This window comes from Vidua chalybeata, chromosome 1 (assembly GCF_026979565.1).
Source record: "Vidua chalybeata isolate OUT-0048 chromosome 1, bVidCha1 merged haplotype, whole genome shotgun sequence".
NCBI lineage: Eukaryota > Metazoa > Chordata > Aves > Passeriformes > Viduidae > Vidua > Vidua chalybeata.
Window position 1 is genome coordinate 98,032,579 of NC_071530.1, and position 24,080 is coordinate 98,056,658.

Below are 24,080 nucleotides of genomic sequence, written 5' to 3' on the forward strand. Positions count from 1 at the left end.
GTCTCAAACACTGATGGCTAGATGGCTGTGGAGGCAACCAAGGATTGTTTCCATTAACTGACTAACACACCGTTTCCAGGCAAAGTGCATAATTTACTAATAAAACTTTGTGGGTTTTGCAGGTCCTCTGACTTTCTTTATATCACATGCAATTATGAATCTTGGGTGTTCCCTTTCCCTTAAGAGTAGGATGTTGCACACAGGTTAAATATACTATGCGTTACATATGAAAGCATTGCATTTATTGCTATTTAATTTCCAGCTTCTTTCTTTCATGCTGAGGCTATCAAAGTGAAAGAGCATTACTCATAGTAGTCTCAAAGTGGTTTCAAAGCATCAGTACTAGAACACTTACAGGGTGTACTAGAAGATATTTAAATACTGTGATTTTTACGCACTTAAGTTTGCTTGTTTATTTGACAATCAATAGTATTGAAGAGGTGGTTTGATAGCAAATTGTTTTTCCTGCTGGAAATGTTAAAAACTCCATGGGTGGTCTTATGGACTTTTCAGATTCAAAGTGGTGCAAATGGCGTAGGAGAAAATTTATATTAATGCCTGTGGTTGCCAAAGTGACAGAAGCAGCAACTAACTAAAATAAATTTATAGAGGAGAAAAGTAGAACAAAATTAGGCAGAAATCCTGTCTGTCTCAATGGAACAGGGACTTGGCTCTATTTTATATAAATGGATATCTGGAAAAAATGAGAGAGGTTTTACTGCAAATGATTCTCACTGGAAGACTGAACGCATACTCAGATAATGAGATTTTCTTACAAGAAGCTGCAGTAGATGAGTCTATCATAAAGTCTTCATATGAACAAATGGAGAAAGCAGAGAGCATAAGAGCTGTCTAAGTGCAAAGATAGACTTACATTTTTGTTCAGGGAATAACACTACAGAACAGTTACAAGACTATATATTTACTATAGAAATGATACACAGTATGTAAAAAACATCAGAGGACTTAAGAAAATCAATTTCTATTTTCCCTTTAATCTCTGTCATATAGATATCGTACATGATCCTTTAAAATTTCTTAAGATACTAAATGTCTTCATTTCTTACCTGTGACTTAGGGATCATGCATACGAGGCACAGTGTGGTCAAATATTTCTATGGCACAATTTTGAATAAAAAAACACATCCCCAAGAGACTGGTCAACATCCTCAACATCACACTGTCAGCAGTGTATGTTGTATGCTTTCAAGAGTACTCTCTTCTCATGCTTAAAATTTCTTTCTGCACCTGTAAGTCTTCTGAATAAATGCTTACCTGAACCTGATCGATCCCTATAAACCTTCTGTTTTGATAAATCATCATTTCCCTCTGAAAAGCTTTCCTTCAGAGTTCCTTAGATGCACATAATGAGGTGCATGGAAAAACATGTATTGATAAAAATATGATATGTAGCCCAATAAGGGCTAAAATTGCCCCCCCAGTAGTTTCTACACAGAAATAACCTGACCTCCAACACTCCTGCCACAGCAGTATGAGTTTTATTCTGAATCAGGATAGATAGTTGCAATAAAACAAGCCACAGTTCTGTGACATGTGCAAACATGCCAAACAGACAACTTCCAGACAATCAAATACATTCTCCCTTCTGGAACATCCGATAATCTCCTGTGTTGTCTCACACATGAAAAATCAAACTAGTAAGCCACTGTGTCATCTAGGTCTCTGAACAGGAGATTATAAAGAAAGGTGTTAAAATACAGCAAATAAAACAGAAATTACCTTTTCCCATTGTTTTCCACAGACTTCAGATTCTGATTCACAGCAGATTTACTATGGAAGGTGAATTTACAGTATCTCTAGCCCATATAAACCAAACTTTTAAGTATTTTTATTTGGAATTACTTAAGTGACACCCTGCAGCTGAGTATTTTGTAATGCAGCAATTCCAAGAAGATTATTTAATATCATGCAAATTGATAGGCTATTTCCAAGGCTTTTATGAGAGAATAATATCACTAAAGCAGACAAGAGAAAAAAGCATTTCTACCAGGTTGGGTTGATGTGATGCCTTGCATTCAGTTATGGACAATGTGTCACAGTACTGATATTAAATCTTGCTGTGAAGGAAGAGATAAGTCTACATTGGTTATGTCTGAAGAAATGCTAACCTAATATATTGACATAAAGAAATTTTTCAAATCAAAAAGACTGAGGATTGATATAGTGTGGCACTCCATTGTTTCTCCTGGCTCTGGGCAGCTCCGGCACCTGGAGCGGCACCGCCTCCCTCCGGAGACCGGGTACGCCGCTTGCTCCCAGGTGCCACTTCTGCAGCACGCCGGTCAGGGCTTGCTGGGTTCTGTCGCCTGCGCAAGGGTACGAGGCAAAGAGGGAAGGAATTGTCCAAATCACCCACGAGGGAAGCTGAAAAGCTTTAATGGCTGCGGGAGCCACGATGGAGGAAATGGTGACCAGGACCCGGGAGTCGCGGGGTTTTATCAGGGGTGGGGTGAGGGGAGCAGGAGCACCCCCCCGCCCAAGGGGGACAGGTGCCGTGGCGATGACGTGGACCACGGCAACCAATGGGGACGCGGCAGGGGCGGACACGGGGCTCCGGGGAGAATGGGGTCATGGGATCGGGGTGACAGACACAGAATTCTCAGGAGTGGACAGGGAGTGGTTACAGGAGTGGCAGGGGGAAGCTCCAATAGCAGGCAGCCTGGAGTGAACCATCGTGGGGAGGAGGAAACATGGGGGATGCACGGGGGTACACAGAACTCGGCTAGCTAACATAGATCAGAATCCCTAATCTAAAACCAAACCCGGGATGCAACAATATAGGCTTTTCATTTTCCATGGGTCCAGTAGTTATTTTTATGTACATGGAGGAAAAAAAGGCAATTTTTGGGGGTTGGGTTTGTTTTGGATTTTTAATCAGAAAGCACATATGTCTGTAGATTATACTTAGACCTTGAATTGTTTCACATGGGATTCATAGTTTTCTTCTTGAAGCCCATTCTAATCACATGAAAAGCAATTTTTTTTTTCTATGTAATGGAGCCCATTCACAATGTCTTCACACATTAAAAAAGAGAAGAAATAGTGTTTAATGCTCTATCTTGTATGCCTTTTTCAAGGAGCATCCTGGACATCCAGAATGCCATTTTGAATCACTAGCTTTAGACCCATAAACATGACTTATTTTCTGAGAAAGAATTTTTGAAAATTACACTTGTGTTTTGAAGCAAAAGAAACCTTTTTTACAGTAAAATCAGTACAATAATGCAAAGTCTTCACTATAATTTGGCATTCAGAAATCTATTAATCTGTATCACTTCTTGAGATACCCATTCATCTTTGCTATTTTGAAGTGTTACATTACTGGTAATTCCTTAACTGAACATAACTGTTAACCCAACATAATATGTGAAAATATGTGAAAAGGTGGAAAAAGGTACAAGGCAAAGGCAAAATTGATATATCTTTGCTCATACCTAATGCATTTTTTCTAAATAATCTACCGCTTGGTCAAATCTGATGAGCTATTTCTGTGTCTGAGCTCCATATTGCAATGTCTCTGGAACTAAGGAAATTAAAAATTTGTCTAAAAGGAACAAATTTTGTTTCTCAGTGATGAGAGAGGAATAAATTGGACTAAACAGCTTTTGAGGGCCTTAGTATCCATAATTTACTAACCTGACCACAGCTTTCATTTCAAATTAATTTTCTACACTGCCAGGTGTCCATGCTGGCTGCATATTATTCTTCAGGAAGAGATTTGAAAACTAAATGAACCCAAATTCCAGGTAAAATGAAATAAGAATAGTTACTTCTGTTCTGCAGGATAGATTAAGAAAACAAGATATTTGTCTTTCTGTGAAATTATATGCAAGGCAAATAAAGTCACAACTAAAAGGACTTGGATTGGTTTAATGTGTTATGAGGTTCATTGACTTATTTCTGTTTCCCACTATATTTGAATATATCTAGGTGAAATTAACAAGGGAATTTCAGAATATTAAAAAGGAAGGGCTTTTTTTCATTTATTTCTGTTGTTGTTGGTTTTGCTGATAAAAGTGATCCCAACGAGGACTGAAATACATTTTTATCAGCAGAAAGTTCCCTTACCCTTTTAAACAAGAAATTGGATTCACAAACAGGATTCACAAACAGGGCACAGGACACAGTGCTCCCAGCATAACACAGTGGTTATATTCTGCCTCAGATTTCAGGGAAGTCCTACAGGCTACACTAGAAGTTATTAAAGTATAATGTGTTTATTTCAAAAAGGAAGGCAAAGACTCAGAGGTGAACTATTCTGTAGACTAGAACTACAAAATCAAGAGAACAGTGCTGAAATAAATGAAAGGAAAATCAAAAATGGGGTATTATTTTCAAGAACTTGGAGATTTCTTTCCTTTTGTCTGATTTTTTAGTAACAGCTTTTTTTAGACGTAGAATATAACTGAACTTTGCAAGTGTATATGCTAACGCTTGGCATTTCTGAAAGAGTGTAGAATAGTTCTGAATTTACTCTGTCTGGCTAATTCAGTGCCAGACAAGTCTACTGTCCACAGGAAAATATTGCAGTTATATGCAAATAATGCTGACACATTTTGAAACATCCTCAAGAAACTGGAACTGTAAATACTCTTCCACTACTTTTAAGCATAGAGATTATTATGGGAATAAATCATAATCCCTTCCTGTTTATTTATTGCAAAAAGTAAGGAAGATTTTTTGCCTTTTTGATCAACTCCTTGTTGAGAAAGAGAGGGAGTTCTAAAACAGCTTGGCAAACAGATTGTCTTTCTTTTTGCTTATCATTTCTTATAATCAAAAATAGCAGTAATTCATCTTCAACCTGGATAATACCAGCTCAGGGACTTTAGTCTTCTTAGGTTAATTTGCATGATGATCCATATGTACCATAATAACCTTTCATTTTTTTCTCATCTGCTGTTGCTTTTATAAAAAATATTTTTTTTTTAAGAAGAAAAAGAAAACAGTATTCCTTAAATAATATTCGGCTATTTCCCTGGAGATATAAATTGCATGAGGCAAAACTGGAAGGAAAAGAAATACTATGTTCTCTTAGCTATTAAATTTATTGTGATGCTTCTGTATGTTATGATCTTATCTCAAAGATGTCTAATTAAGGACCTTCTCTCCCTCCTTGCCAAGTCTACAAAAAGAATAGATCATTTGATTTTTTCCTCTGGGTAAAATAGTACCATCAATCTTGAAACAAGATTTTCATAAGCTTTTCAGTTTAAACATTAGCATACTCTTTTTAGGGAGTCTTTCTACTCTGGCTCAGGAAGAAAAGAAAGACTGAATATGCCTAAGTAAGGCCAGTTTATTACCCAGGTTGAGTGAGAAATTAGTGCTTGAACAGCAGAGAGAAGGAACACTCACTTCTGTCTTCTTTGCTTAATTTGGAAAGTTTTGAGCTCATCTATGTCAATGAAGAAATCCTCTGTGTTTATGTTATCTCCTATAGGACTCTTTTGGGTGACACATCAGGTCCATTGTTCTGTCTAATTGGAAATTCACACTCCGGGGGGGGGAATTAAAAAACATATTTCTCAAAGTACCATCCAAACAGAAAAAAATTATGAGAAGGTTTTGGTCTCTTTCATAACCAGCCACTACTTTGAAACCACCTTGTTGCCCTGATGAGGTGCACCAGACAGGTTAAATTAGGCTCAGAATCTGAACTACTCCATTACCAAGAGTTACTAGAGATTTTTAGAAGTGCAATTCACAACCTGTGACAGGTGAAAATGTCATCAGTCTTTTCTGCCCCAGAAAAAGTGAAACGAATATTTGACTGTGAGAGAAAGCCATGAGGCTAATAGATCTAATTTCCATCTATTTTCCAGCACTGTTCTGATTAGTGCTGCTGTCTGTGCTGCATACAACTTTATTCTGACTTTGGGTTGCTGCTACCGTGCCTACTCGGAAGCTCCCTGGCTTTGCCTGCCCGGCAAAGGCACGGTCAGCAGCAGGGGACACTCCCCTGTTTCTCGAGGAGATTTGGGGAGCAGCTAAGACAGAGCGCTGCGCTGTCTGCCTTGTATGGAGGAGAGGCGGCGTCCGAGGAGGCAATGAGGGAGTCGACTCAAGGCTGGGGAAAAAGTCTCAGGTTTAATCCGAGCTCCAAGGAGCTCCAAATGCCATTGTATCTGACAGCCGAAAGCACCCCCAAGGCTTTCGCAACAGCTCAAATACCGGGGCGGTAATCAGAGGGAAGGGAAACCCACCACCCAATGGGGGGATTCGGAGGAGTGGAAGGCAGAGGGACAGACAGACACACAAACCAATGGGGGAAGTTCAAGGGAGGGACCCCTGACCCTTATCTACTCACTCGATGCCCAAGGTGGAAAATTCTGGGAGAGTGGGATGGGGAGCCAAGTGATGGACAGGGTACCAGGGAGGGGACAGGGGAATGACTGAGCATTTTCAGGGAGATTGGCACTGAGGGAAAGGCGGGGAAGCTCAGGGTGTAACTACCAGGAGAAAATGGGCGGTGAACGGGCAAAACATTACAGAACTGTTCCAGAGATATAAAAACACAATACAACAGGCTTTGCCATATTCCCATATGGAGCAAAAAACACATGCATACAAGCTGCTTTTTAAATTTTAATTAACTTAAGCTATCAGTGCCATAAGAAATAGTACTTTACTTATTATTCCTCAGTTTCACTTGCAAAATATGGTCAAAGATTAATCAAAAAGAGATGCACTGAGAAAAACCTTATGGCAGATATGCAGTGGTGTTGCTGAAACATGGTGTCATTAAAGGTGGAAGAAATTCTGCTCTATAGTCTTCATCTGTTCAAATTTTGTAGAGTCTGGTTTTTTATACTTTATTTCTTGTTACCTCCCATTTTTACCACATGAATTATTTTACATATAGTGTTTTAGCTTTGTTTGCCCTGAATACTGCTTTATCTGGCTCTAAATGTTCAGAAGATATTCTCAGTGTTTTGTGCTGGTGTCTGGTGTCCCTGGGGTGTCATCTTGTGCCTGTACTCTCAATGTCTCTGCTATCAGCCCATGCTGGTGTTCCCTACTTGCAATGGGTGTGATCCAGTACCTTGGAAATGTCTCATTTTGCACACTTGACACTTATGCCTTTCTAGTTATTCTTCCTTCAAACTCCATCTGCAATGCACATACCTTTTTAAAGATGAGCATGTTCTACTCTCAAATCACTTCCTTGTCCAGAAGCCTTAGCTGGCCTATGATCCAGCCATCTATTTGGCCAAATATTTAGCTAAAATATTTTGTACATTGTGACCAAGCATATAAAACTATTTTACTGCTAACTACAGTAGTAAAAGTCTGTATGAATGAGAGGTTGAGGGCAGAAATTATTTTGTTTCATTCTTCAGATAATTTTTCATACTGAATAAGTGCATCCTGATGCCTGTTTGCTATGGTTTAACTTCTAATTAATTATTTCCCCAGGACATACACTTGCTGTCAGGGTAGGACATGCATTTACTGAGTATGTATGATACATAAATTAACTTTCTGATACTGTGAACAAGTTTTTTTGTGTTCAGGGAAGGATTGCAATAGACACATGACTAATGCATTTTCAAGGAAAGCAATTTCTGAAACTGTTGTTGGGTTTTACTCTTCTCTTGCATGGAAAGACTGAAATTTTTCTTAATTCTGCTGAGTTGCATATTTATTTGCACATTTAGCTGGATGAGGCTAGTGGTAATATGGAGGTTAGGAGGTGTTGCTGTATAGCTTATCAAAATTTCATGAAATGAGAAAAAATAATACAAGAACTTCTATTTAAAATTTTTATTTTCTTGTTTTTTGAAAGTAATGGTTAATTTCTTTAAAAATAGTTCTTTCTATTTTGACACTGATGAAATTCAGAAATTAAATGAGCACTTAATGCAAATTGAACATAGGCACAAGAAAATAGCTGTACTTATTCTTAGATTTTAGCAGCATGTCTGCCTGCTTAGAGACAAGGGAAGAAGTAGTCAAAGTGAAAGTTGTTAGCTGTCTTTGCATGAGATCATTCCTGCAGTTGAACCAGAATCCCTAAATTTTAGTACTCTTTTTCATCAATCTCTCTCTTTACTTCTTAAACTAGCTTTATTATCTGCCTACCAAAGATCCGGATGTATGAGAGAAACAGAAATAATTGGTATTTCTAGACAGACTTTAAAAAAATATTTCTTTATGTTTTAATAGATAAATGCTCTTTTCACCATGATCTAAAAAACTGAAATTAAATGGGATACTCTGGAAGAAAAGATTGAATCCAAGGTGCTAGTATAGTTACTAAATAATGTGTTGAGAACACCGTCACATACCTAAAACTGTCTGGTTCACCAATTGATTTGTTATGAAAATTATTTTTCTATTGTAGCTGAAATATTTAAAGAAAAACTTGCCCTAGGATATAAATTGTGAACCTTCACAGGTCTGTTCTGACTCTTCTTCAGGTATGGGAGGTAAGAGGTCAGATCTTGTTTCATATTTCAGCTTTCAAATATTCTTATTCTTCCTCTAAGCTTTAGCAGAAAAATCTTTCCCTAGTTCTGTCTTCACAGCAAGCCAAAAAATCAGGGCCAGATTTCTCCTTCTGCTTTTGAGTTTTTCCACAGCATGCTTCCAGATTATTGCAATGTATCATCACTTCTGATAGAAATGAGTTAAAGTTTGGATCATATGTTCTTTCAATAAGACATAAAAAAAATTGCTAATAGACCATGCTGAGAGAAAGTTTTTGTTAGTGCCTATGCATATTTCATTGCTAACCTTTTTTATTCTGCTGCTTTTCCAAAAAAAGTGAAGTAAATATTTTTCTTTCAAGTGCTGTATTTAAAAGAAATCATATTTGCAGAGCCATGCATTTCAAAATTGCTAGGATATGTCAGGTTAGACAATATGATTAATTCCAGTGTTGTATAAAACTTTGTAGTGGAATTAATCAAATTCATGAAAATGTCCTTCATTGGATTGTATTTTTGGATAGGAAGGAAGAGTAAGCATTTGAATATTTCAAATAGATCTTGTTTATTGAAGTGTAAGCTGTAATCCAACAGGTCTTGCCTTTTTATTAATACTATTATTTTAAAAGTTGCTGGTTTTGATTTCTAATTACAAGAAAATACAAGTACTTGGAGTCACTAAACATTATATTTTTCTATATCTATATTTGAGATTTACATAGACATATAATGTCTAAAAATTTACATCGACATATAATGTCTAAAATTTTTTTAATACTTGTTTGAGCTACTGGTAAAACCTAGAACTCTTAATATCATTATACAAAATGCTCAATTCCAAATCTTGTCAAACACTGGTGACATCCTTTTCTTCTTTCTTAAGGAATCAATGCCTATTAACATCTTGTATGTGTGAATCAATGCCTATTAACTTCTCGTGTGGCCCTCCTCCCACCCCAATCCCCTCCTCCTTGGACCTGATCTGTGATCTCAGGAGCTCCTGACAAGGCTTGACTGAACGAGCTGAATGGTGAAGTGCCCCTTTACCACACCATTTGTGTGGTGAAGTGTCCCCTGACCATATCAGGGAACTCTTGCAAGGTAAAGGTGGAAACAGTTCTGACCATACCAGCAATATCAGCTGCCTGACCTAAGTGGGGAATGAAGGGTTAATAATTATACTTCTTAGCCATGGAAAATTATTCCCCTGAATCATAGCCTGAGTGAAAGGGTACCATCATTATGAAACCTTTTGAAAAGGTCTGGAACTGCCCTACACACACAAACTCCTTGAGGTGCAACCCTTGCCTGATGAGAAACACTAAGGATTTGATGTGCATATTCCACTGAATGCAATGGGAATTTTTGATAGGCACCTTTACACATACAAATAGAGATAAATCTTGCTGCCTGGCTGCATGCCAGGCATGAATTGATAAGGACATGAATGTCTTTGTTATAATTCTAGCAAATCCTATTGAATAATTTTATAAATGTTAAATCAGTTAATGATTAAGTACTGCTAACCCCTTTTGCACCCTTCTTTTTTTGTATCTATATCCTTTTACCCTTTTGCATCCCCACTATCCCTATAAATTATCCCAAACTGATTCTACTCCAATTTTCCTGCATGTGCTTCATCTATGAAGTAAGTGAGTGAAATTTTTAACAAATTTATATTAAAACTTGCTTTTTTTTCCCAATATATTTATAGTAATTCTTTAAGCTGTCCAAACCACTGATTCATGGTAACCTGTCAAGATTTTTTGAGAAGAGACAGAGGCTGCTAATGTATTAGGAATCAACCAGGGAACAGCTGCAAAATTCCTCAAGGGAATTAGGGCACCCTGTAAAGGTGACACACTCAATATTCCAGCTGAAGTGCCTCCACACCAATGTCCACTGCATGGGTAGGAAGCAGGAGGAGCTGGACATTATGACCTAATTGCTGTTGTTGACACATGATGGAACATGTGCACAACGGGAGCCTTGCATCTGCTGAAAACGTGGCACAGCAAACTATAAGCTGTTCAGGACAATCTTGGAGGTAGTCAAGAATAATTTTTTATTCTAACCAAAAAGAGAAGTGTTACTAGGGCTGTTGCTCATCAACACAAAATAGCTAATTAGAGATGTCAAGATTGGTGGCAGCCTGGGCTGTAGCAATGATATCCTGGTGGAATTCAGAGTCTTGAGGGACATGGACCTTGTGAAGAGTAGAGTCACTATGCTGTAATTTAGGAAAACAAATTTTCTGTTGTTTAAGGCAGCAATGAATAAGACCCTCCTGGGAAATGGTGGTAAACCAGGGACAATGAAGCTGAACAGAGCTGTCAGCTCTTTAAGGACATTTTTCTTAGAGCACAGGAGCTCTCGATTCCCACGTGTATTAATTTTGACAAGGAAAGCCCAAGACCAGCATGGCTCAATGAGGACCTCCTGCTCAAAGTAAAGAATAAGAGGAAAATGTGCAGACAGAGGAACCAGGAATGTGTCTATCCCTGGGGAAGAATATAGGAACACTATTCAGCTGTGTGGGGATTTGGTTAGGAAAGATAAAGCACAGCTGGAGAAGACAAGGCTCCAGGAAGACCTTATTGTGACTTTTCACAATATAAAAAGGATCTTACAAAAAATATGGAGAAAGATTTCATATAAAGAAGAAATTCCTTATTATGAGTGTAATGAGGCACTGGAACAGGTTACTCAGAGATGCTGTGGATGCCCTGTCTCTGGAAATGTTCAAGGCCTGCTTGGATGGGGCATTGAGAAACTCAGTCTGGTGGAAGGTGTCTCTATCCATGTCAGGGGTGATGGAACTAGATGGTCTTTAAGGTCCATTCCAACTCAAATCATTTTATGATTCTGTAATTCATTTGTCCTCATACATTTTTAGCAGATCATTCAGCCAGTGTGAGGGGAAGAAGAGCAGAGAGGAAGAAGAGCTGAGAAAGGTTTGTGTTATATGTCTCCTGAGAAAGGCTATTGTGCTTTAAGAGATTCATGATTTCACAAGAAAATTTTTCATGTCTTTATATCCATAAGTCTAACACCTCGGGTTAAACATGCACACAAAAATCAATTTCTTTGTAGTCCTTTTTAATTTGTGATAAAAGTTCAAGTTGATTTTTATGTGGTTTAGAGTTTTATAATGGAAATTATATAACAGAGTTGCTGTCACCTTGACCTGTTTTCTAAATCTCCTGTGGAAATCTGTAAAATTATACATACGCCCACACAAAAGTTAATAGCACAGGGTAGGCAGAAAACATTATTTTGTTTCATTTCGAAGAGACTTGTTGAGGACATTTGAAAAAATCAACTGTTTAAAACATTTGAGTCTTTTTCCTGTGATTCATCCTATGAACTTTTACCATCCACTAAATCACCATTTATATTCAGAAAGTATAAAATCCTGATATGATAAATTGATTTCAATGTCTCTTTTTTTGCAGGTGGCCGTTATTGATATATTTGACAAAATTTATATGAGTCAGAGAGAGAGAAAATTGAAGTTATATTACAAGAAAGGAAGAAATGGAGCATTATTAAGAATTCTACTATATTATTAAAATAGAAAAGTAAGTAGAAAAACATGTAGGCATAAAACATATATTCTGACATTTGTCATCAATTATTGTTACTGTACAATATTAATATGAGCCACTAAGCTAAAAAAGGCAACTGCCATTCTGAAAAAAAAAAAAAATCACAATTTCTTAAGGATATCTCACAAAAAATATTATTTGTATGAAATATTTGCATCATAAGTTCTGAATTTTTGGCAGATACATACATCATGGCTCAGCAGCTGCCCATAGTTTGCGCTGGCTTTTCAATGGCAGGTACAAAATGTACCGGGTTCAAAGTCCTTGTATGATGGGCAAGGAGGGAATTCTTTTTTGTAGAGTGATGGTTGAGCTGCTAAATTACTTATTCAATTGAGAAGGAGGGAGAAATTGGTTCTTGGGGTTTAAAAAATATTTATGAATCGGTGTGAAAATGTTCTGGGAAAAAAAAAAACCCTCATCTTTTTCCCCTTGGCAGGTGAAAAGGAAAAAAAAAGGGCTTATTGTGGGTTTATATTTTTATATTGCTGGCAAGTTTGGTAGTGTGTTATGTTGTCCATACAGTCTTTGAGGTCTGAAATTAGCCTGTTGCCAATACTCTTTCATATGAATTTTTTCAGCATGTTTTCCATATGTGTTATTCATTGCTCTTCCTTTAGATGCTTAGGGGTACTGGAGGATTTTAAAATTTATGTTCACCTCTGAGTCCAAGATCAGGTATGCAACCCTACAAAACTTGCAACTGCAAATAAAGTCAATTTTTTTTCACCAGTGAAGAAAGGAAATTTCTCAGTGCCTGTAACATACATAGCTTGGAGTTAATATATTTAGAATTATGAGACAGTAGAAGAGACCATGCTGCCTGGAACATTTGATTGTTCTTTATCTGTCCCTGACTATTCTCTACCTTTTCCATCATTGCCAAATTTTAAAAACCATTATTAAATGAAGAAGCTTCTCGGTAAAATCGATCACTGAAAGTATTAAATTTATTTCCATTAAAGACCCTAACAAATAAAGGAGAAGAGGGAGAGATTTCCGAAGACTTTGTGGTATCTCACTGCCGTGTTATGCAACTTAAAACCTGTCCAAATATACGGTAAGGCAGACGGCTTTGAAGTACTCCCGTGTCATTCTTCAACTCCATTTTCTCCCTACCTTAAATATCGAGGCCAGTATTGGACTTCATAAGAAAGGAAAATCAGATGCAGGAACATTAAAATTAATAGAGGTAGGACAGCCTTATAAGAAGCAATGTATGATTTTTATTTTCATGGAATATCTCATGCTACATGACTGCAAATGCCTCTGTAGCACCAGCATTTCCACAATGCAGAAACTTACCTTCTTTCTCTGTATCTTTTATCAGATTTTGGGCACCTATTGATTTTTATGTATGTGTGCTAGGAAAGCCAAACCAAACCAGACAGATTACATGCTTATAAACCTTCACCCATTTAGACTAAAAAGGTTTAAATTTCAGTTCCTCATCTCCTTCTATTGATTAAGCGTTACTTCCTCAAGCATACAAAATTTTGCCTACAGACTGTATTTCATAATTTTTTACCCTAAGGTGAAATGGAATTAAATGTTTGAGGGTTAATTTCCTTGAAACAAAAGTATTTAGAGCTGCATTTATGTGGCAAATTCTTCAAGGAAAATCCCTGAAGGAACTGTGAAATAACTTTTTTTTTTTTTTTTTTTTTTTCCCAGACAGTGATTAATTTTCAGGTCCAGGCATGGGAATTCCTTCTCTATGTAATCAGACATTAGCACTAGACAATGATGCTAGTGATTATATTTTCCTTGCTCTTATTTTAGCTCCTCTACATTAACATTCATTTAAAAAAACAAAAAGCAAAACACAAAACAACAACCAGAAAAAGAAATTCCATTTATGGCACCCACATTTATAATTTTGAGACAATGATTTCTAGCAATCCTTTAAGAACTTTGCATTCCACCACAACTTTTTACCCTTTTCATGATAATTTTTTGAAATTACTAAATATATATATAGATATATATATATATTTAATTGTTATATCTACATTAACCACTAGCTTTGTGTAATTACTGAAACAGCAATGATTGGGAAAGTTGGTAAAAATGCATATACAGGAAAATGTTTCAATTCTGGAATTTAAAAAAGTTATTTAAGATTGTAATCTGAAGATTTCATGTAGCAGTTCTTTATGGCCTGACTTGCTCAGCTTGGTCACCCCTTCATGATATATACCAGAAATGCAGCTCTCCTCCCATATCAGGTTTTCTCTGATATAGGCTCACTCAGTCAGTGCTGCATTTTAGAAGTAATGCAGTAAGGTAGCCAGCTCTTTAAGCAAGAAAACATCTGGAGTTTAAATATTCAGCAACAGGATTAAAAAAATATTGCCCTTGAAATGTTTGCTTGTGGGTAAGGGGGGAGAAAGATTGAAGATAATAGTATCTCTTTTTTATTGTAAAAGAAAAAAGGTTGGTAAAGGAGAACATATTCCAAATGTATATTTGACTAAGCAAATAGGTTTTTTCTTTAATAAATTAAACAAATATATCACTTTTCACTAGACCTAGTGTTTGCTATTTTGAAAATACATATTTAAATATCTAGGAGGCATCTTACAGCACCAGTTAACAAGACAAAGCAATGTACTTTTTTCTTTTTCTTGGGTGGCATCTCTAATCAGGTAAGAATCATACTATGAAATCCTGGGAGGCCCAATATATCGCCAAGCATATATCTTTAAGGAAGCTATGTTTTTATGACTATGTATCAAAACAGGAAGTGGGCATTGGTAAAATAAATTTTATTAAAAGATTACATCATTCTAAAAATTATTATTTTATTTCTGGACAAAATCTTTTTTACCATTGTTTGTCTTTAATAGGTGACATTAACAGCAGTGTTTTTTTTTTTCTTCCATGAAAAAAAAAAAACAAAAAAACACTGTATATTGCTTCTTATAAGGCTCTCCTAAATCATTCAGAATTTCAAACTTTATTATGTTGATTAATTTGTGGATAACCAGCCTTATAAGATTGAAAAGTTATTAGAGGAACAGGACAGGTAAGAGAAATTGTCATTATTTTAAACCTTTTGAAACTTTAGCTCTTATGTTCCAAAAATGTAATGTAATGGAAGAATAAAGTGTATGCATGACTTAAATCCTAATCTTATACATCCCTGAATTTCTGTTATGGTATCTGTAAAGTTCAAATATAAACTAAAAACTTGTAAATTGTGTGTATGCAGTATGATATGAATTAGGAAGATGTTGCTTTTATGACAGAAAAAAACCTCAAAGCTAAACAAATCTGCTTTACAAAATACTAAAATACTTAGACTCAATATATTTACATTTATACTAATTCAAAATTGAAGCCTTTTTCAATTTCTTTTTCATAAAAAAAAATATGTCAAAAAGTCATGAAAAATGGAATTTGTTTCAGCCGTGATGGAATTCAGGAGAGGAAAATTTCTAGTTTTAAGTAGTTGTTTTAGCTAACCTAACATTTAAAGGTTAATGTTTAGCTAGCTAAAGATTATAGGAAAGCAGGAGTAAGAGGTAACACAGGTTATTAAAGTATTATAAAAACCCAGCAGGCAGCATTAAAAAAGATAGTAGATAATTGGCTTGCCTTCAGTAGTAATAGTACAATAGGCAAATTTATTTCTCAACAAAAATCAAATGCAAGTATGGATAGTGGTGTCAGGCTGTGGATAAGAATGACATTCATAATTTAAAATTAAGTATTCTCATCTTTATGCCTATTTTAGTCCTTTATTCATGTAAAAGCAGACAAGCTGAAATACTATGTTTTAAATTTAAGAATATCAATCTGTACTACCTTCTTATATTTGTGAGTCACTTTCAGCTTAATGTTCTTCAGCTAGAAAAATAGTTCAATTGCAATATTTTCTAAAAAATGTGAGACTTGTTTTTTAAATAATTTTTTAATGTTAATCTACAGATCTGCCTGGCCGTGGAGTAGCTGAATTCTTTCTTCTGGCTATGTTACTGTGTTGGTTTAAATCCCAGCAGGAAGATTAAACCTTGTTGTTACCTTGTTCCACCTTTGGCCTGTCATTCTCCTGCTGAAACCATGCACCTGCCAGGATGTAGATGGTATGGAATTAAACAGTGGTAGAAACTCCACCCCTTTTCTCTCTGACCACAATAGTTACTTTCATATTTCTACTAATGCCTGCACTTATCCCTTTTCTGTAAGAGAGAAACAGGTTTCTTGCTGTGTTCCATTAAATACAAAAAAGAGAAAAATCTTGTGTGTGATATACATAATTTCTGTTATTCCAGCAGTTTTGAGAATGCAAAATAGAGGCAGATGATGCTCTGTATGAACTGACTAGCTTTTGATTTAAGACAAACCCAGCTGCACAGTCTTTGGGTCTCCCATTCCTGTGGTGGTGGAAGCCTGGGTGACCCTGGCTCTGTCTCCTCAAGGCTGCTGCCTGCTTTCTAGTGCAGTGCTGATAGCAGAGCAGGGTTATGAACATAAAATAAGGATGTCTACACATATGCTCAGATGATCCCAAGGGATCCTCCTTTGAGAGTTTATCTATCACAGAGATATTACCATGCAAGCAATATTTGCATCAGGTTTATGCTTGTGTGCTGCTTGAAGTGCTCTGTCCTGAAGAGAATCTCTGTTCTCTGTTTCTGAGAATGAGAGTAACTGCTCTGGAAGACATTGCAAAAATACTTTTGGTTGCCTTTATCCCAAAAGTCCAAACTCTACCAGCCCAGTTTATTAGCTAGCATAGGATTGCCTGGTAAATACAAGCTGCAGTTATTGCAGCCATAAGACTTCTCTGAGAGACTTTTTCTTTGCTGACAGATCCTATTCAGGAAAACTTTTTTTTTCTAAAACATGGGGGTGGATGGTGAGGTGGTAATTTTTCAAACTTAGAAGCAAAAGAAAATATAAAGGTGAAAACCCCAGAACAAATCAGCTGAAGTTTCATAAGCAATGCTTAGATTTGTCAGACTGCAGAATTGGCCATTTTCCTGTTTTTGATTAACAGCTCTTTGTTCAATACTTTATTAAAGGGTATGAGTTATCAAGTTTTGTATTTTTGTATTGCTTTATCTGAATGAAAATCTCTTACATTTATAAGACTTCTAACCACTATTTTATAATTTATAGGATTAACTTTGTTTGTGCCATTGCTGTTGATTTTGGAAAGGTTTCTTAAATCCTGTTTGTAGAAATGACTTTTATCCTACTGTTTATCATACTCTTCTGACCACTCTCTCCTGATTCAAGAGCTCATATTGATTTAAGCAATGAGCAAAGATGTAATACTTGAACTCCTGACACAGAGAGCAGTTTGTAAGCTGAACTTTAATTCACTCTATATGGCACACAACTCATATTTCAGCTATGCAAAACTTACACTTCCCATTTCTACTCTCTATATTTCTACATGACTTGCTGCTTTATATTTTTCCTCATATTTTTTTCATTAGAAATTCTCTTTCAAGCAGTCTCTCTAGAAGTTACTCTATTGTTTCCTATGGGTTTGGTAGCTGTACCTTTTGCCCTACCCCATCTGTCTCCTCCCAGATGCTCATTTCTACACACTTCTGGGTTTAGGTATTAAAAAAAAAATACAAAATGAAATACCTTTGCCAATTTTTCTAATGATGATCCTGGTCCTTTCTGCCCCCCTGTTCTCACCAGATGCCCAACCCTCTCCTGTTTCTTGTTTTCTGAGCTGTCTCTGATGATAAACTAAGAACTCCGTTTTGTATTGGATACCCATTTTGCAGAATTTTAGTAATCTGGTTTCTTTTTGGTATCAAGATAAATAGGCAAAAGCTCAGAGAACTTGTTCTTTCTCTCAATGATACAGCACCATGGGGGAAATTGTTGCATCCCGGAGTTTGGGTTTAGATTAGGGTTTTTAATTTATGTTAAAATAAGTTCTGTAATCCCGCGTTTCCCCCGTGTTGTTCCCCCCCGCGGTTTCTGGCCCCATGCTGCCTGCTGCCGGATCTTACCCCTGTGCCGCTCCTGTAAGCACCCTGCCGTCTGGCCCCGGGAAACCCCGTGCTGGCCGCCCCGAGCCATACGATCCCGCTCAGCCCAAGGCTCGGTGCCCGCCCCTGCGGGGTTCTCTGGTTGGTCGCTGTTGCTGGCGTCACCGCCACGGCAGCCACCCTTATTGGACGGCAGGCCGTGGATCCTCTCGCCTCGCCCCTCCATAAAGCCCTATCCCGCCGGCACCCAGGCACCATTTTCTCCCATGCGAGTGCCGGCAGCGGTCGCGTCTTTCCATCGAACCGCGCCATGTGTGACCAATAAACCGTTCCTGCCAAGCACGGAGTAAATGGACAAATTCCTTACCTCTTTGCCAAGTCCCTAGCGCACGGCAACAGAGGCTGGCCAGCCCACGCGCCTGAGACACGGAACCGTGTCCGGGAACCCGCGGCAGCAAACCCCGGCAGCACGTGGAAGCTACGCCACAGCCGGGCTCCCAAGAGCCGCATGCAGCCGGGGAGAGCGAAAACCCACGCCACAGGAAATGATTGTTAAAATATTTGAAACAAAAGGGAAGCAAAAGAGTGGAGCTTCTATGCTTTTCTCAAAATAGTGATTGCTACCTGATGTCAGTTTATTTCTTTCCTGGCTTGCATGTGTGCAGTGAGTAGGAAACCTGGCTTCCCAATCCAGCACATCTAGCTATACATTTATAATCATCTAGCTACTCAAAAGTATAAGAAGTAAAAATTATTCCTGGAAGACTGAGTTCCTAGTCTTATTTTGTAGGCTTTAGAACATGTTGTGGACTGCAATATTCTGTTTAGACAGCTGCTCGACTCCAAAAATGAAAGAACATTTTGTAGAAGATTTCTTTATATAGTGAATTATTTATAGATGAGGTACACTCATTAACAAAACCTCCCTCAAAAAACCCATTGATTAAATCTACCGCAGACCTTCAGGATTGTTATTGTATAATAATATCAAGTCAGTATAGAATTTCTGTACAGAACAGGTGCCAAGACAAGATGCAGTGGATAATTGTGATTAATAAGGTTCAGAAATGTACCAAATTCTAAATTAATTTAGGTTCTTTTTTTTTTAATGTCTTTTGTATTAAGGATAATACAAGTTGTTTATCAAGGGAAACTGTCCAAAAACAGTCAAATAGATCTCCTCACATGTTGATTTTATAAAAAAATGTATAAGAATTACAGTAATGATAATTTGTATCTCAATGCTTTTCATTACCAAAATACAGTAAGTGCACCAAGTGCATATCATCGAATCATAGAGTCATTGAATATCCTGTCTTGGAAGGGACCAACAAGGATCATCAGAATCCAACTCCTGGCCATGCACAGGACAGCCCAAGAATCACACCATGTGCTTGAGAGCATTGTTCAAACACTTCTCGAATGCTGTCAGGCTGCTGCTGTGACTACTTCCCTGGGGAGCTTGTTCCAGTGCCCAACTCTCTGGGTGGAAAACCTTTTTATGCTATCCAATCTAAACCTTCCCTGACACAACTTCAGGCCATTCTCTTGGGTCCTGTCACTGGCCACCACAGAGCAGAGATCAGTGCCTGCCCCTCCTCTTCTGGTAATGAGGAAGCTGTAGAATGCCATGACGTCTCCTCTCAGTTTTCTCCAGTCTGAGCAGACCAAGTGACCTCAGCCACTCATACAGTTCCCCTGCAGAACCTTCGCCATCTTCATTGCCCTCCTCTGGACCTTCTAATAGCTTTATATCTTTCTTATATTGCAGTGCCCAAAACTTCCCCCAGCACTTGAAGTGAGGCTGCCCCAGCTCACAGCCGAGCAGAACAATCCCCTCCTTTGCCCGACTGGTGATTCTGTGCCTGATGCCACCCAGAACACTCTTAGCCCTTCTAGCTACCAGGGCACTTCTGACTCATGTTCAACTTGCCATCAACCAGGACCCCCACGTCCCTTTCTACAGCATTGCTCGTTTCCCATTCTGTCCGTTCATCCCGGGTTGCCCCATCCCACATGTGGCATCCTGCATTTTGTTGAACTTCATACATAGGGTGATTGCCCAAGGCCTCTAGCTTATCAAGGTCTCTCTGTAGGACCTCTCTGCCTTTGAGGAAGTGAACAGCTCCTCCCAATTTAGTATCAAAGACAAACTTACTATAATAAGTATACTGAGTACAATATAGTATATTGTAGGACTAGTAGTTCTAAGTCATGAAGTATTTGTAAATATTTAAGAAAGAGAAACACAAAACAAGCCTTTTCTTTCAATGTTGTGATCTGAGCACAGATATGTCTTAAAAATTCAAATCTTTCCCTGAAACCAGTTTCTTAGCATGGCAAAAGAAGGGAGGAGGTGTGAAGACATAGTTCATCTAGATGCACAGTCATGTTTGTTCCTTCTTTTTCTAGTGTAATAAGTTTTCAAAAGTTGAAAGCAGAAATTACCTTTACTTCAGACTAGTGACATGATTAGCTAATTAGATATGCTTTTGGACACTTTTTAATATTTTTCTATTTTTCTTAGGAATATTAAATTTTTTGTAATAATTTTGGGTAATATTTGGAAAGGTGTTGATTTAAGTTATTTAAAATACCTTTGTGTCTCAAAAAAAGTAAAACCTAATTTTTACTCCATTTCTTGTTCAGCAGGACATACTCCTAGTAAAGATTCTGTTGCTTCTCTGCCTAGCACACTACTAAATTCAGGGAATCATAATATCAAACATGCTCTGGAAAAGTTGATAGCGACACAAAAGACTGTTAAAGATCTAAAAGTGAAATGAAAATGCATTTTATTTTTTATATCTAAGAGAGATTTTGTAAGAACAATGGCATTTTGTGAATTAGTTTTCTGTCTGTAACAGATTATCACAGTAGACAACAGTTGGCACATCTTTGTTTTCTGTGTTGTTAGATCTCATGAGAATAGCAATAAAGAAAGTTGCTGTAATGGCTATTTACTTTAATATATGGGTACTGGATTTCTGCCAACCAAGCTTTTTCATTTATATGTCTAATTACAAGAGGATTTTTTGTTGTTGTTGTTTTCTCAGCCATTCCAGCATCCATTCTAGAATACTAATCCTTACTATTAGCTGCAGAATGCTGAAGGTCTTACACATATTTGACAAACAAATAAGATTTAATATCATCAGTGTAATGATGCAAGCAATTTTCTCCTTTATGAAGGGTAGTTAAAGGCATTGTGCCTTGATGGCACCACTAGATAGAAATATTATTTGATCTCAGAAATCTTAGGCTTATAAAAATATTACTTCCTCACCATCATTAATGTTTTGTCAGCACCTTTTATTGTCTTAAAGACTGCACTTTGCTGCAACTAGAACAAATTATATGTCACTATATATTACAATTTTCTCTTGAGTCCAAGGTCCTTGGTAAAAATTCATAATGACACTCCTTAAGATATTAATAAACAGATCAGAATCAGTATTTCACAGAGTTGAAACTGACTGTCTCTATCGGTATTATTTCTCCCCAGCCCTGAAATTGAACTTTTGAACAATTTTCATCTACCAGGACAGGGCCAGCTGTGTCAGGTTTGGTCCTGAGCAGGATGCTGGCGCCAGGTTTCTCACATATGATTACCTGCCAATCAATTCCCACAGCAGCAGTGGAAGGTATTCTGAAAGAATAGGGCTGCAATCTGAGCTGTCGTAAGAGGTTAGGGCAAATAGATTTGGAGAAATAAACATGTCATAAAAGGGGTGCTAAACAAGGCTGAGGATTTTGCTTGGAATCTTAATGTTCACAGAGCAAAACCAGTTCCATCTGCTATGCTGGTGATGAGCTTACAAGATATCAGAGTCACAATGATTTGGCAGTGATATTTTGATGCCAACATTCATTAAAATACACCCTTATGAAAAATTTCCTATTTTGTGCATAAAATTAATGTGCTATAGATTACATGCAGCATAGTAATATTGAAGTAGAACATGTTTTGTATTAGCCTCCTAATAAAATGCACTTGCATGGCTCAGCTTATACAAAAAATGCTACCATGTTCCTGGAATATAGACCTACAAACTTTTCCTTCCTCCTAGTTTTTGTGTGACTACTTTATTCATTAATTTAGGTAATTAAATTACTGCCTGCTATCCTAAACAAATTTTTCAGCTACTTTTTGCGAAATTCACATGTAGTAGTGTTAATTTATGGTTCTATTCTTAGAGTTATATAAACCTCTCTGTCTGTAGCAGTAAAACAAATTTTGAATAAGGTCCACCAGTAAGGAAGTGGACTGGTATGGACAGAAATAGAAAGAGTACCAACTTCCTTGGTAATGCTTGTCACTTACAGCTTGGGAGAAGCCTACAGGAAAACTCATAGTGATCTAATGGCTGATCATTCTCATTGTGAAAAAGTTCTTGTGTCCAATTGGAATCTTTCCAGGAGTGAATTGTCATTTGTTATTTGTAGCAGTGGTCAGAATATTATATCATTTACAATCCTAGATAGCAAATTATTCACTAATTTTTTTAAGAAATACAGATTTTTTTTTTCTTTGTGATAAGAAGTTCAGAAGGGATTATGACTAACAGTTGATTTACTTGAATGCTAACTGTGGCAGGCACATTCTTCTCTCTCTCAGGATTTTTCATAGAGGAACACAGAGAGAAGAAAGAGAAAACAATTTCTATTTCTGCTCCTTGTTTTTCCCATGTAGAATGTGTTTAGGGAATTGTTTACCTGGGGTGATTGCTTGATTGGATTCTGGTGAGGATTGTTTGAGCCTGATGGCCAATCAAATCCACCTGTAGCTGGACTCTCTGAGAGGGTCACGAGTTGTGAGTTAGATATGGTAGTTAGAAAAGTAGGTTTGTAGTTTAAGTGTCTCCTTTAATTAGTATATTAATATATTATAGTATAGTTATAATAAAGAAATCATTCAGCCTTCTGAACTGGAGTCAGACATCATCATTTCCTCCCACCGGGTTCACCTGCATTTACAATAGCTAAATTCTAGATATTTTAAAATGATTGGTCCACCATCATTCAATGATAATCCAAGGAGTATCTGCATACTGTGAAGATTGAATTAATTTATAGACTAACAATAAACTAGTTTAACTTCTGTCCTAGACCTGCACGACTGTAGACCTGCCTGAACTAATTAATGCAGTATTACTTCTGCACCTGACCTGCCAACCGATTTACCTAGAAATTCTTCTGGTGCACAGAATTCTCTATGTTTAAAGAGTAAAAATTTCACTTTTTATGCAGCGGTTGAATTTGCCTAATAAATGTTAATACAAGTCTCCAAAATGATCACAAAATCCCTCTAATGCTTTACATCAAATACCTTTATCTTTTCATCCCGTTATGCTGTCTTTTGAAGGAAATATTTTAAACTATGTTTTTTGGCTCCTAAACCTTTAGGCCATCTCTTTTTAGAGATAAATGAAATCTGAGAGGAACAGAGAGGTATAAGCTCGAAACACATGAGATAAAACTATAGACAAATGATAGAAATAGCCTTATTCCAGGAAGAGAAGGACAGTGTGAAATTACACTTCTGAGAATGTCACTCCCTGCTTTATACAGAGGAAAATTAATGTATTTCATTTTCAGTGATGAAAGGTTATTTAACAGCAAATCTTATTCTTGGATATGGTCATAAACCCCAAATCCCTGGTGTATGTTCAATTTGAGGACTACAACTAATGTTGATGAAGTTTTTATTAAAAAAAAAAAATGTGCTTTCAATAGCTTAAAATCTTTAACCAAAAGAAAGACCTAAGGAATGAAAGTGGTGACTGGTTTGTTTGAACTGAATTTTCATATTAAATTTAATTATAGATTCAAATTTTTAAAATCCATATTACTAGATAGTCACATAGCACCAGTTAGCAACTGGCTGCTATTGCAACACTAAAATGTAAAATCATATCCCTTCAATATTCCTGTCTGTTGATTATATATCTTGCTTTGCATACAACAAAAAGAAATAGAAGAGTCTGGATTTATGATTATATTTTCTAACAAGTATTTCATCTGACTTGATATAGAAGAGAGGAAACTTTCTCAGC

General features: G+C 37.0%; 1 long non-coding RNA gene across 1 annotated transcript; it reads left to right on the forward strand.

Annotated features, from left to right (window-relative positions):
• The first annotated feature begins 10,417 nt into the window (after nt 1-10,417).
• On the forward strand, nt 10,418-16,221 carry LOC128795759 (uncharacterized). The gene is made up of 5 exons (XR_008433633.1): nt 10,418-10,500; nt 11,350-11,407; nt 11,909-12,034; nt 13,027-13,121; nt 15,995-16,221. It is a non-coding gene; the product is annotated as an uncharacterized LOC128795759 (long non-coding RNA).
• The last annotated feature ends 7,859 nt before the right edge of the window (nt 16,222-24,080 follow it).